This window comes from Anser cygnoides, chromosome 4 (genome assembly GCF_040182565.1).
Source record: "Anser cygnoides isolate HZ-2024a breed goose chromosome 4, Taihu_goose_T2T_genome, whole genome shotgun sequence".
Classification (NCBI taxonomy): Eukaryota; Metazoa; Chordata; class Aves; order Anseriformes; family Anatidae; genus Anser; species Anser cygnoides.
The window spans coordinates 57343788-57356224 of NC_089876.1; the positions used below are offsets into that span (position 1 = coordinate 57343788).

General features: G+C 39.7%; 1 protein-coding gene and 1 long non-coding RNA gene across 3 annotated transcripts in view; one reads left to right on the plus strand and one right to left on the minus strand.

The window, feature by feature from the left end:
• Positions 1 to 4583, minus strand: part of LOC106035228 (uncharacterized) — a 33480-nt gene extending 28897 nt beyond the window's left edge. For both annotated transcript variants that reach the window (XR_007160106.2, XR_001206644.3), the window contains exons 1-2: positions 4445 to 4583; positions 528 to 638 (exon numbers count right to left, since the gene is read on the minus strand). This is a non-coding gene — a long non-coding RNA (uncharacterized lncRNA). The remainder of the gene's footprint in view (positions 1 to 527; positions 639 to 4444) is intronic.
• LOC106035227 (uncharacterized) overlaps positions 4562 to 12437 on the plus strand; it is a 143678-nt gene continuing 135802 nt past the window's right edge. The window contains exon 1 of the transcript XR_010831204.1: positions 4562 to 4671. The gene's annotated coding sequence lies outside the window, so the exon portion shown is untranslated. The remainder of the gene's footprint in view (positions 4672 to 12437) is intronic.

The window sequence follows — 12437 nt, forward strand, 5'->3', positions numbered from 1 at the left end:
GTTTTAATTAGTTGTGCATCATTGCTACTGTCAAGTCAGAATGCAGTTTTTGACAATTTTTGCTATGACATGACAGTGGCAGCACACCATCAGCTAGATCAAATGCACCGCACAGAAAAATAAAGAAAAAATAGCATATATTTAATTTTTAAGAAAAAGCATTCTAGAAAGAGCAAAATGAGGAAGACTTTGATATTAATGCTATTTGCAGGAGTTTCCAAGAAACATATGGTTTTTTAAATGTTAAAGATTTTAATGAAAACAGATTTTTTCATGGAGAAAAACCCTAACTTTTTGACAAAAAAAAAAAAAATCCAAACATCTCAGTGAGAACCACTTTAGTCTTGACTCCACAATCAGTAGAGTGCGTGTTGTTTTACACACAAGGTAACATGCATTAATTAGCTGATGTAGTATTATGACTAACAGATGGGATGCATAAAACGGTGCCAAAAACACTTCAGCGGTTCTTATTTAATACATTCACCTTTAGGAAAGTCATGAAGATTCAAGGATAATGTCATTACCTTTTGCTTTTATGTCTTCAAATGCCCTGCTTTGAAACTGACGTTTAACTGTGAGAATGATGTTATTCAGAATATTGCCTTCGTTTGTTCAATCTAGTTGGTATATTATGCCTGCAGTATAAAAATATTGGTTATTCAGAGAAAAAATACATGTGTCAATATAATGCCCTAATTTGAATTTATATCTTTTAAAGAACATCATTTTCCTCTTCATTTCAATCATAAATGTTGGTATAGACCTCAAATGCAGAAGGGAACCTGAACTGTGAAACTTTAATAGATGGCTGTGCTTAGTCTACTGCCACCTGAAGAAGTTTCTAATGCTTTTTAAACAAAAAATACCATGTTTTTACTGGCAGTTATTGATGCATTACAGATGGTTAAGGACATGTGTGGCTAAGAGAGAGTAAAGTAAATTAAAAGAAATGGACTAAGAGCTCCAAATAAGTACTTTTCTCATAAGCTATAGATAACAAGTAAACTCTATGGATGATTTCCAAACATGCCTATTGCAGTAAAATATTTATTAAAATGGTTGGTGCAAACATTTACATTTTAGAGAAACAGGCTGCAACAGCCTCGTGAAGTAGTATCTCACTTAATATTAGGAAAATCAAATATATAAAATAAAACCTGGAAGCAGAGATCAGTCTTTTTCCTCCCAAACTGCAGCCCATAGACTAAATGCATGTTCTTCTGAGGCTCTGTTTTCCAGCCACAGTTTGCTCCACGACAGAATGGGATGAATGGAATGCTCCCATATTTGGTTTGTTTGCTTGCTTGATTTTTGTTTGTTTGTTTTGCTTTCTGAGAAACTATGGTAGTGTCACCAATTTTTTGCACCCAGGTTACAATAGGTTGCTTGAAAAACTGACATGCTATACACAATTAACAAAAGCAACACACTGCATATGCAAAGCAGGAAATTACTGTTGGTCTAATTAAAGACTTTGCAGTCAAATCAAAAAACCCTTACTAGTTGAGTTGCAACTAACACTGATAATTTAAATTATACAAATTTAAACTGATACAAACACAAACTTTCTTCTGACTACTCCTGTCTCTAACATGCTCTCCCTTTCCATATCGTATTGGTTTTAAGGTAAATGCCCGATCTAGGGGATGAGGGTGTATAGTTAGTTATCAGCACCCCAATTCCACAAGATTACGTTATGCAAGATGGCACAAACTCTATTTCCTACAAGTATGTTTTCTGTGTCTAGATATCCCTGTGTTAGGAACCTACTGAGGTTTAGGTTTGAGCTGGGCACATATAACAGCTGTGGATATGCAAAACAACAAAGTTCCCTGGACACAGAGAAGTCTACCTTCAAACAAGGACAAGGATACTTTTAGTACATGCAGCAATTTTCCTGTTTTGATTATTTATTAAATCATGGTTTAGACAACTCTTATTTTGTTAGATCTACTCACAAATATGTTTCTGATCATGATACAGGTGTTAGATTCTGTACAACTGTGTTTACCCCATCCTGTATTTGAATACACATACCTATATACAATTGCAAAGATTTTCTCAGAATAATAAAGCTTTTTTTTTTATTGGTATCAACTTGTACTGCATTCATTTCCCTGGATTACTGCAATCCACAAATAACATCTGTTCTACAAAACTCTATGTCTTATTTTACTCTGATGTCCCTTTAACATGACAAAACAACGTAGATTTAAATTTTTATGTGCTTTAGAAAATGTTTTTTCATGAAGAGATGCCATAGAACTGCATAAATATAATAAACTAATTCTATTATGCTGTTCTTTCTCATACACTGATATTTTTTAAAGAAAAAAGTAAGGAAACCAACATTTGAGGTGTTCACTATAGTCTATAAATGTTCATGAAATGCTTAGCTTTTTGTAAATCAGCTTTTTGAGCAATTCACTTTGTTTTTCAAAGACGGGCAAGTTATTTCAAATTCTTATAACTATGTATGAATCAATATCCCATTTGGCTGAACAGCCTCTTGAAATAACACTTAGAAACTTTAAATTAGGCAGAATCTAATGAATTACATAATTTCTGTCAAATTCAGTAACTTCTTTATGTATAGATTTGGATTTTACTCCTTTGATGGTATACCCCATCAATTAGTATAAAATAGCAGAACATTTTAAAAGAGGGAGAAAAGGCATGGTATTTGTCCTCTTAATGGTAAAGAATGTGCATATGTTAAAGCATAAACTGCACTGTACAACTTTAATTTTGATTAATGATTTAGATCATCATAAGTAAGATTATAAGGTAATGTAGGCATTTATTTAAGGTATATTTTATGCCTTTTTCTATGGAAAAGAACATATAACTGGCTTAGAATGGAAAGCAATACAAGTCAATAGCTCTCATATAATCAGAAGTCCCAGATCAATTTTATGTTATAACCTGAACCCTTATTTTAAGATCCGGATGTCACAGGCCATTCCAATTATCCAGAATGTGCAGGATATTTCCCAGTTCTGGTTAAAGTTTGCTTCTATGTGTAGGTTAGATACCCAACATTAGCTGTATATGAGGCAGAATCTGGCCAGTTTTCCAGGATTTTATTGATTTCTATGTGAAAAAAATAGGTCTGTACTTTATATACACACTAGAGGAAGCCAGCTTTAGATGGAGTAAACTAATGAAGTTTAAAATAGGAACTTATAAACAACGAAGTTGGTGTCCCCTATGTTATTACCAGTGAATAATACTTTATCATCTACAAGTTCAACTCATTCAAAACGATCACTACTCAGAATCCATTTTAATACCAATTCTTTGCAAGGATTTCTGGACTCTGGTTGCTGATTTTCTGATTAATTTACAGATCGGAATCCTTTCACTGATTATTAGAGCTAAAAAATAAACATATCCTTCAGACACCAGCGAGATGAAAGTCTATTCATTCTACAGGTACAAGAATGATGCACAGGGAAATCAATGACATATCTAAAGACACATGGGAAGCATTTGCCAAATATCATGAGCATCCTTTCATCAGAGTACAAAAGTACAAAATAGCCAAGACAACAGCCCCAGTTGCCTCAAAACTTGAACTTCAATCCATGAAAAATGCAAGCTTTAAGAATGAATGTTAAGACTATACTGTTTGTAAAGCTCAGAACCACAAGGATATATCTCTTTAAAACTGAATTCAATGTTTATAACAGTCATAATACACCAAACCAAGATCCCAGAATTAGATATTCCTGTGCCTGAATCAGAGGGAAAGCCGGATTTGAGGCAGCGTCAGTGAATGTTAGCCCTACATAAGTACAGCAGCTTCCAGGATACTTCCCATCAGAAAGATGCCCTGAGGGAGTTTTTCTTTTTTTCTAAAACAACTCACTCCTTACCCATAAAATGCCCTTGGTTCTCTCTTGCTTGCCCAATGAGCCTTGATTGTATTTATTTGCAAAGCGGTCCTGTGGGAGGTAGGACGAGCAGGCCTGGCTGCCAGCCTAGCACCATTGTTCACCCAAGCTCTTGGAAAATGCATCTCTGTAATCTCCTCTAATAGTATCTTCACAGCACTAGCCCACAGGTCACTGGGCTAGACACCACGTTTTGTTGTCACACATTTCTATAATTCAAACAGTCTAATTAAAATTTGATTCCTTATGAGAGTTTTGCAATACTGTGCTGGCTGCCTCCTGCACCTTTTTCTCAGTGGACTCCCAGCATTCATCCTACAGCACAATCAAGTCCGTAAAAAACAGCATAGTCTAATTATGAGATTCACAAATGTATTTATTAGCAATAGAGTGAGGTTAATTTCTTCAGTATGCAGGTTAAGAACTAGTTAGTTCCCTTTGCTAATGGCTCCCACAAGCACACACTTATTGGTAAGATTTAAGAATTCAATGCTGCAATGAAAACTAACAGCTTTTTTTTTTTTTTTTTTTTTTTTTTCCCCTACCTCAGAAAACACCAAGGATTTGGGACTGTCCAGGCAGAGTAGCTTAGCAAGACATGAGGGGCAGCAGGCACAGGGCTGCTCCCTGCAGCAAGCCATGCGAGGCAGCTGGGCTGTCACCTCACCCTCAGGCACAGTCCCACAGGCAGAGGCAGGAGGGCAGGACACTGGGGTGACAGCAGTGGGGACAGCGAGCGTCGGCCAGGAGAGGGGAATAAGCCGTGTCTGAGGTCAGTGTGGGGAATCAAAGAGCCCGGGGATGGGACCAGGGGCAGGCTGGCCTGTGGCACTGCTGGGGCAGGGAACCAGGGCCCTGGCTGGGCTGAAATGGGGTCCTGGGCCTGCAGGGCGTGGGGCAGGCCTGGAGGGAGGCCTTAATTACTTCAAGAGAAATGTGCCTAATCTTTGAAGAAAATTAATACATTCCCTTCAAATCCACTTTAACTTCTCCTGTTTGTGTTAGTTATTTAATTACAGTTTAACAAACCCACCTTGAAATACCTGTTTCAAAGAAAGTATTAACACAGACAACTAAAGTGCTTGGTCATAAAATGCACCAGGATGAAAGTGTTTGCTCTCTTTACTCTCACCAATAGACAAAACAAAATCTCTGGAATTGGGATATGTAGATTTCACATCTGCTTTACATCTATATGAGTTGAGAGATCTCTCTAATGCATTGTTTTTATCTGTGTAAGTATTTATTAGTGGCATAGTTATAGATAAATTTGAAATAGCTATTGCCTATATATGAAGATGATTAAGTGATTAAACTATGATGAAATACGTGATCAAAAGCCATGTATTTTATTGGACATAAAGAACAGAACACTGGCATTAACAAGAATCAGGTGGCAGACCTGTTTCTCCTACAGCACTGCAGAAAGGGGAAGGGCTGAACTGGTCTTAATTACCTCACACTTCTGTTTTGAAAATAAACATATCAGTCTTTCAGAGAAAGCCTGTCTAATTTAAGAATTAGATGAGAACTACCGTTACTGAGAGCGCTGTCAAAAGGGCTAGTTCAGGATCTGTTATGTGCCTCCCAAGCTGTATGTTGCAGTGTTCCTGATTCATAGCTTTGCTCAGGCTCCTGTAGAAAGTAAGATTTACATCTCCTACAGAATTCAAACTGCTATCCTGACATTTTTTCCCTCCTGCAAACACCAAGAAAAGGAGTTTTCAAAGCAGGATTTGAGGAGTCAAGACAAGCTTCCTGTTGATTAATCAGGCGGGTTTTTAAATACCATTTTCATGAAGGAATGTTTCAAATTAATGAAACTGATTTCACTGAAACTCAGAATATCGCCTTCTCCTCACAATCCTATTTAAAATGATAAGTGACTGATTGTATTTCTTTTTCACAAGGAAAACCTTTAAACATATGTATCAGAATAAACATATAATGAGTTTGAAAAATGAGTTACTTTAATTAGAAACATATTATTGGTAGTTATTCAAATGCAATTTTTCTTAGTTGTCATATTTGTACTCTAATTTTAACTATTAAATCAGTGAACCAGATTTACAAACATCCCTTTCTGTGTTTAGTATACCCGTAATTTATGTTCTCATTTACTTCTGTCCTTGTACTATGCAATGCTTCCTTCTCTCATGTAGCCTGAGTCACAAGGGCTGACTCAATTGTAATTTAAACCATCCCACCCACTTGCAGAAGATGGATACCTGCTGGAGTTTCTCCTTCATATATTTAACGTTTAAACTGTGACCCTAATTTAACACCACAGTAATAAAAACAAGTCAAAAAGCATTATGCACCAGACTAGAAGGTGCAGTCCTATCCATCAACAATTAAAACTTTTTGAAAATTCCTCACCTTTGCTTTCCAAGATTCATATGTGTATGTTGACAGATGTTTTTTCATGCATATATAGGAGCTGGAAGCCATCATGCAGCAGGCAGGCTATGACTTGGTTGCCATCACGGAAACGTGGTGGGACCACTCTCATGACTGGAGTGCTGCAATGTCTGGCTATAGGCTCTTCAGAAGGGACAGGCAGCACAGAACGGGTGGTGGTGTGGCTCTCTATGTTAGAAAGTGTTTTGATGTTGTGGAACTTGAGGCTGGGAATGATAAGGTCAAGTCCCTATGGGTTAGGATCAGCGGGAAGGCCAACAAGGCAAGCATCTTGGTGGGGGTCTGTTATAGACCGCCAAACCAGGATGAGGAGACGGATGAGGAGTTCCACAGGCAGCTGGCAGAAGTTGTGAAATCGTCAGCGCTTGTTCTTGTGGGGGGACTTCAACTTCCCAGACATATCCTGGAAGCACAACACAGCCCAGAGAAAGCAGTCTAGGAGGTTTCTGGAGAGCGTGGAAGATAGCTTCCTGATGCAGCTGGTTAGAGAGCCTACCAGGGGAGCTGCCCCGCTAGACCTTCTGTTCACAAACAGTGACGGACTGGTGGGAGATGTGGTGGTCGGAAGCTGTCTTGGGCAGAGTGACCACGAAATGGTAGAGTTCTCTATTCTTGGCGAAGTCAGGAAGGGAACCAGTAAAACCACTGTCTTGGACTTCCGGAGGGCTAACTTTGAGCTGTTCAGGACACTGGCTGGCAGAGTCCCTTGGGAGGTGGTTCTGAAGGGCAGAGGAGTCCAGGAAGGCTGGGCACTCTTCAAGAAGGAAATCTTAATGGCTCAGGAGCGGTCTGTCCCCACGTGCCCAAAGACAAGCAGGCGTGGAAGAAGACCGGCCTGGCTGAACAGAGTTGTGGCTTGAGCTTAGGAGAAAAAGGAGGGTTTATAATCTTTGGAAAAGAGGGCGGGCCGCTCAGGAGGACTATAAGGATGTTGCGAGGCTGTGCAGGGACAAAATTAGAAAGGCCAAAGCTCATCTGGAGCTCAATCTGGCTACTGCCGTTAAAGATAACAAAAAGTGTTTTTACAAATACATCAACATGAAAAGGAGGACTAAGGAGAATCTCCATCCTTTACTGGATGTGGGGGGAAACTTAGTTACAAAAGATGAGGAAAAGGCTGAGATGCTTAATGCCTTCTTTGCCTCAGTCTTTAGTGGCAAAACTGGTTGTTCTCTGGATACCCAGTACCCTGAGCTGGTGGAAGGGGATGCGGAGCAGGATGTGGCTCTCACGATCCACGAGGAAATGGTTGGCGACCTGCTACAGCACTTGGATGTACACAAGTCGATGGGGCCAGATGGGATCCACCCGAGGGTACTGAGCGAACTGGCGGAGGAGCTGGCCAAGCCACTTTCCATCATTTATCGGCAGTCCTGGCTATCAGGGGAGGTCCCAGTCGACTGGCAGCTAGCAAATGTGACGCCCATCTACAAGAAGGGCCGGAGGGTAGACCCAAGGAACTATAGGCCTGTTAGCTTGACCTCAGTGCCAGGGAAGCTCATGGAGCAGATTATCTTGAGTGTCATCATGCGGCACTTACAGGGCAACCAGGCGATCAGGCCCAGTCAGCATGGGTTTATGAAAGGCAGGTCCTGCTTGGTGAACTTGATCTCCTTCTATGACAAAGTGACACGCTTAGTGGATGAGGGAAAGGCTGTGGATGTGGTCTACCTTGGCTTCAGTAAGGCTTTTGATACCATTTCCCACAACATACTCATCAAGAAACTGGCTGCTCATGGCTTGGACTGGCGTACGCTTCGTTGGGTTAAAAACTGGCTGGATAGCCGGTCCCAAAGAGTTGTGAATGAAGTTGAATCCAGTTGGAGGCCGGTCACTAGTGGAGACCCCCAGGGCTCAGGACTGGGGCCGGTCCTCTTTAATATCTTTATCGATGACCTGGATGAGGGGATCGAGTGCACCCTCAGTAAGTTTGCAGATGACACCAAGTTAGGTGCGTGTGTCGATCTGCTCGAGGGCAGGAAGGCTCTGCAGGAGGATCTGGATAGGCTGGACTGATGGGCTGAGGTCAACTGTATGAAGTTCAACAAGGCCAAGTGCCGGGTCCTGCACCTGGGGTGCAACAACCCCAAGCAGCGCTACAGGCTGGGAGATGAGTGGTTGGAAAGCTGCCTGGCCAAGAAGGACCTGGGAGTATTGGTTGATAGTCGGCTGAATATGAGCCAGCAGTGTGCTCAGGTGGCCAAGAAGGCCAACAGCATCCTGGCTTGCATAAGAAGCAGTGTGGCCAGCGGGTCTAGGGAAGTGATTGTCCCCCTGTACTCGGCTCTGGTGAGGCCGCACCTTGAGTACTGTGTTCAGTTTTGGGCCCCTCACTACAAGAAGGACGTCGAGGTGCTTGAGAGAGTCTTGAGTGCTTGCGAGAGTGCTTGAGAAGGGCGACAAAGCTGGTGAGGCGTCTGGAGAAAAAGTCTTACGAGGAGCGGCTGAGGGAGCTGGGATTGTTCAGCCTGGAGAAGAGGAGGCTCAGGGGCGACCTTATCGCTGTCTACAGGTACCTTAAAGGAGGCTGTAGCAAGGTAGGGATTGGTCTATTCTCCCACGTGCCTGGTGACAGGACAAGGGGGAATGGGCTAAAGCTGCGCCAGGGGAGGTTTAGGTTGGATATTAGGAAGAACTTCTTTACTGAAAGGGTTGTTAGGCATTGGAACGGGCTGCCCAGGGAAGTGGTTGAGTCACCATCCCTGGAGGTCTTTAAGAGATGTTTAGATGTTGAACTTAGTGATATGGTTTAGTGGAGGACTTGTTAGTGTTAGGTCAGAGGTTGGATTAGGTGATCTTGGAGGTCTCTTCCAACCTAGACGATTCTGTGATTCTGTGATCTGAGAATGTAAAACATTTTTAAATCCCATTTCTGTTGCAATTGTTTGTCACATACTATATATGCATGTGTACTGATAACTGTCCATTAAAGTCTTCATTGTCATGTTACAGTCTTTATCCCAGTGGCTTATTCTATATGCACCTCAGTATGAAAAAGCTTATGAAAACAGACAACTTTTTATATGTATGTGTATCTTCTGACTGCTTTTAAAGAAGACAACTAATTTGCATGTATTAAAGAAAAAAACAGTAACAGGCAGAAATAAAGATAGTTTACATTTTCCATCAAATGAATGAAAAACCTTATGAGGCCTGAAGAGTCTGTGAGGCTTTTGTTTGTTTGTTTGTTTGTTTTTGTTTCCTTGTTTCTTTATTTCTTTGTTTTTAGCAAAATTCAGACTGAGAGGGGCTTTTAAAAATACATCACTGAGTGACTGCTTAGGAGGAAAAAGAGCTATAGAAGACAAAGCATATTGTTGACATGAAAACAAATGTGTAAGCACTAACTAAGAATAAATTTATGCTAGAAGTGAAGAAAAAAATCTCTAATCATCAAGGAAGCAATTCTCTGGAACATTCCAAGAACAATACCTGGTGACCCAGCATATCACGTCTCATCCTCAGTCTTTAATTTTTATATGTTTAAAACATTGTGGGCTGTGATCTGCCAAACCTCCCAAACAGCTGTGGCTTCTTGCTACATTAGCTAAATGTCACTTTAAAGAGTACAGAGGAATACAAAGGGAAAAAAATTCATGCAATACAGAAAGAAAATATATTTTTATAATAACATTGAAACTGAAAACTTCATTTTTACAGATTTCCGACTACAGTTTTTCAAGATTTTTAAGTATTTTGCCAGTTTGTCAAAGGTAATGTTGTCCTTGAGGATTTGCCCTGCAGTTTTATAGCTACTAGCTTTCCTTATTTACTACTGCATTAAGCAGGTCGCCTGATAGTAACATAAATGGGTATGAAGCACTGGTGATATTTAGTCATTCTTAATAAGAATGTTGGCTAGCAGGTATGTGTTCCAAGGGGCCAACGAATATAGATGAATTACATTATGGAATATGGAGCACGGAAACCCCAAGCTATCAATTAAATTCTCATAATTTCAATGGAAAGAATTGTAGGTTATCAGCAAGATTCATTATTCTGAAATGCTAATGTTGAAACCTTTGGTAGATTATTAGGTGTTGTCTGTGTTACAGGCAGATTTACTGGGACAAAGAGTATGTTTGTGGAACTGGGAGAGGTTTTTCCTTCACAGTATCACTGGCTTTTGAAAGGTCTGCATAGCTGCTTATACCTGTGTGTACTATGTTATGCCTGTGTAGCTGCCATTCTAGCCTCCTCCTTATAAACAAGCATTCTATTGTCATAAATTTATCTTTGGTTGGTTGGTTGGTCACCTTTTATTTTTGGTTGGTTAGGTTGCAACAGGGTACTGAGGAGCAAAACAACTGTAGATGCCCTGAGGTATGGCAGCAGTATTGCAAGGGTACTGCAATGTCCCCATCACACCATCCCTACAGGTGGGAACCTGTGACTGAAAGGAGTAGCTCAATGGGAAGCTGCAACATCCCTCAACTCTTCACATAATCCAGGAAAGAAAAGAGGCTGTGCTAAAGTACCTTTGTGTTACACCCACTTACATTTCTGGCAAGAAATCTCAGAAGGATGTTAGCATCACTAGCTTGTTTTAATGCACAGCGTCTGCAAATTTCACTCCCTGGGGTCATTGTCTTAAAGAATGCAGTTTCCCCACCCCCCACCATCTACTGCTCTTTTCAGATCTAGAAAAGTGCAATAACCACTGTCGTTGCAATTCTTAACTTAATTGGCAGTCTTTCAAGTGCAATTATATCTAAAAGGTTGGCCTTTAATCTTGCTACACTGCTACTTAAAATGCCTGATTTTTTTTTAATACACTGACCATATTCACTCATTTTAAATATCACTCTTACAGCTCTATACAACAAAAATCACTGGGTTTGGGAAGTTCATTCAATAAATGGTTTTAACATTTAGAGTAGTACAAAGTGGATATTTTCCCTGTAAAACCTAAAATTGTTTGGTTCTTTCACCTAATTAGCATGAAGTCAAGGAAAATAAAGAATGGAAAATATATCTTGTCCTTTATCCGGCCCATTTTTGAAAATGCTTATTTTATTTATTTTCAACTAACTTTAATTTACGCTACTAAGCAGTGAGAGATTGCTTATTTCAGATAACACTTTTGCTGAAGAAGTCTCCTGTTTTTTTCCACTTGAGAGTGAGCCAGATAATTTATGGCTGCTATTCACGGTTTTGCAGCTGCTGGTACTTTCTATACCTGGGCCAGATTAAGCACAAATACAGTTTCTCTATGTTTCTTGAGTCATGTTTGCATCAGACATCATTTTCCTTAAAAGGAAAAAGAGGGACATTTGCAGCCCTGAGTGCGAAGACTTTTCTTCCACCCCAGAGAATGTATTTCATCTAAAGGGATAATTTCAACAGGAACACAACAGTTTTAATGAGACCAAATTATTTAGTTGCCATATTAAAAAAATATATAAAACTATAAATTGAAAAGAATTGACATTTTTACTGACCCAAAATATCCTTTAAACATTCTTGCATTAGGAGAAATAGTCCTATTTGTTTTCATTCGGAATCAAAATCAATGAAAATATTTATAAATTTTTTGCAAAGTTATAATATCATTTTCTTTAACAGCTCAAAATAACTGGTATGAGTAATGCTCAGCTGTGTCTACAGAAAGTCAAAACTCAATGATTTGGCAAACTGAAAACTGACACATTTATCTCATATGTTAATCCCTCAGCATACTGGAATTCCTTAACCTATTACAGCATATTACAATCCTCCATAACACTCCAACAAACAACTTCATAAGAAGGAAAAGAATAAAAACAATATAAGCAACCTCCTTTTACATCATGCTGATACCTCTCTGCCTTTGCAGGGTAGAGACAAACACGTACACTAACAACTGAGAAGAAAACTTAAAGTTCTTCAGAGATAGACAGGTGTATGTCTGTGCAGGTGGTGTGGTAAATATAATTTACCATTTCCTAATCTTCAGAAATTGAAAGAGAATTTACCTATTATCCACAAAGTTGTTGGTGATTTGTTTTGCCACCTTCTGTTCATGTTCTCTTTTCAAAGAGACTTTATGCTAGCATTTTCCCACACTATGCCCAGTCCGAGGTTGTCACGAAAGATGTCACTAAATCTTTGGAAATGATCATTTTAATGGACAGTACA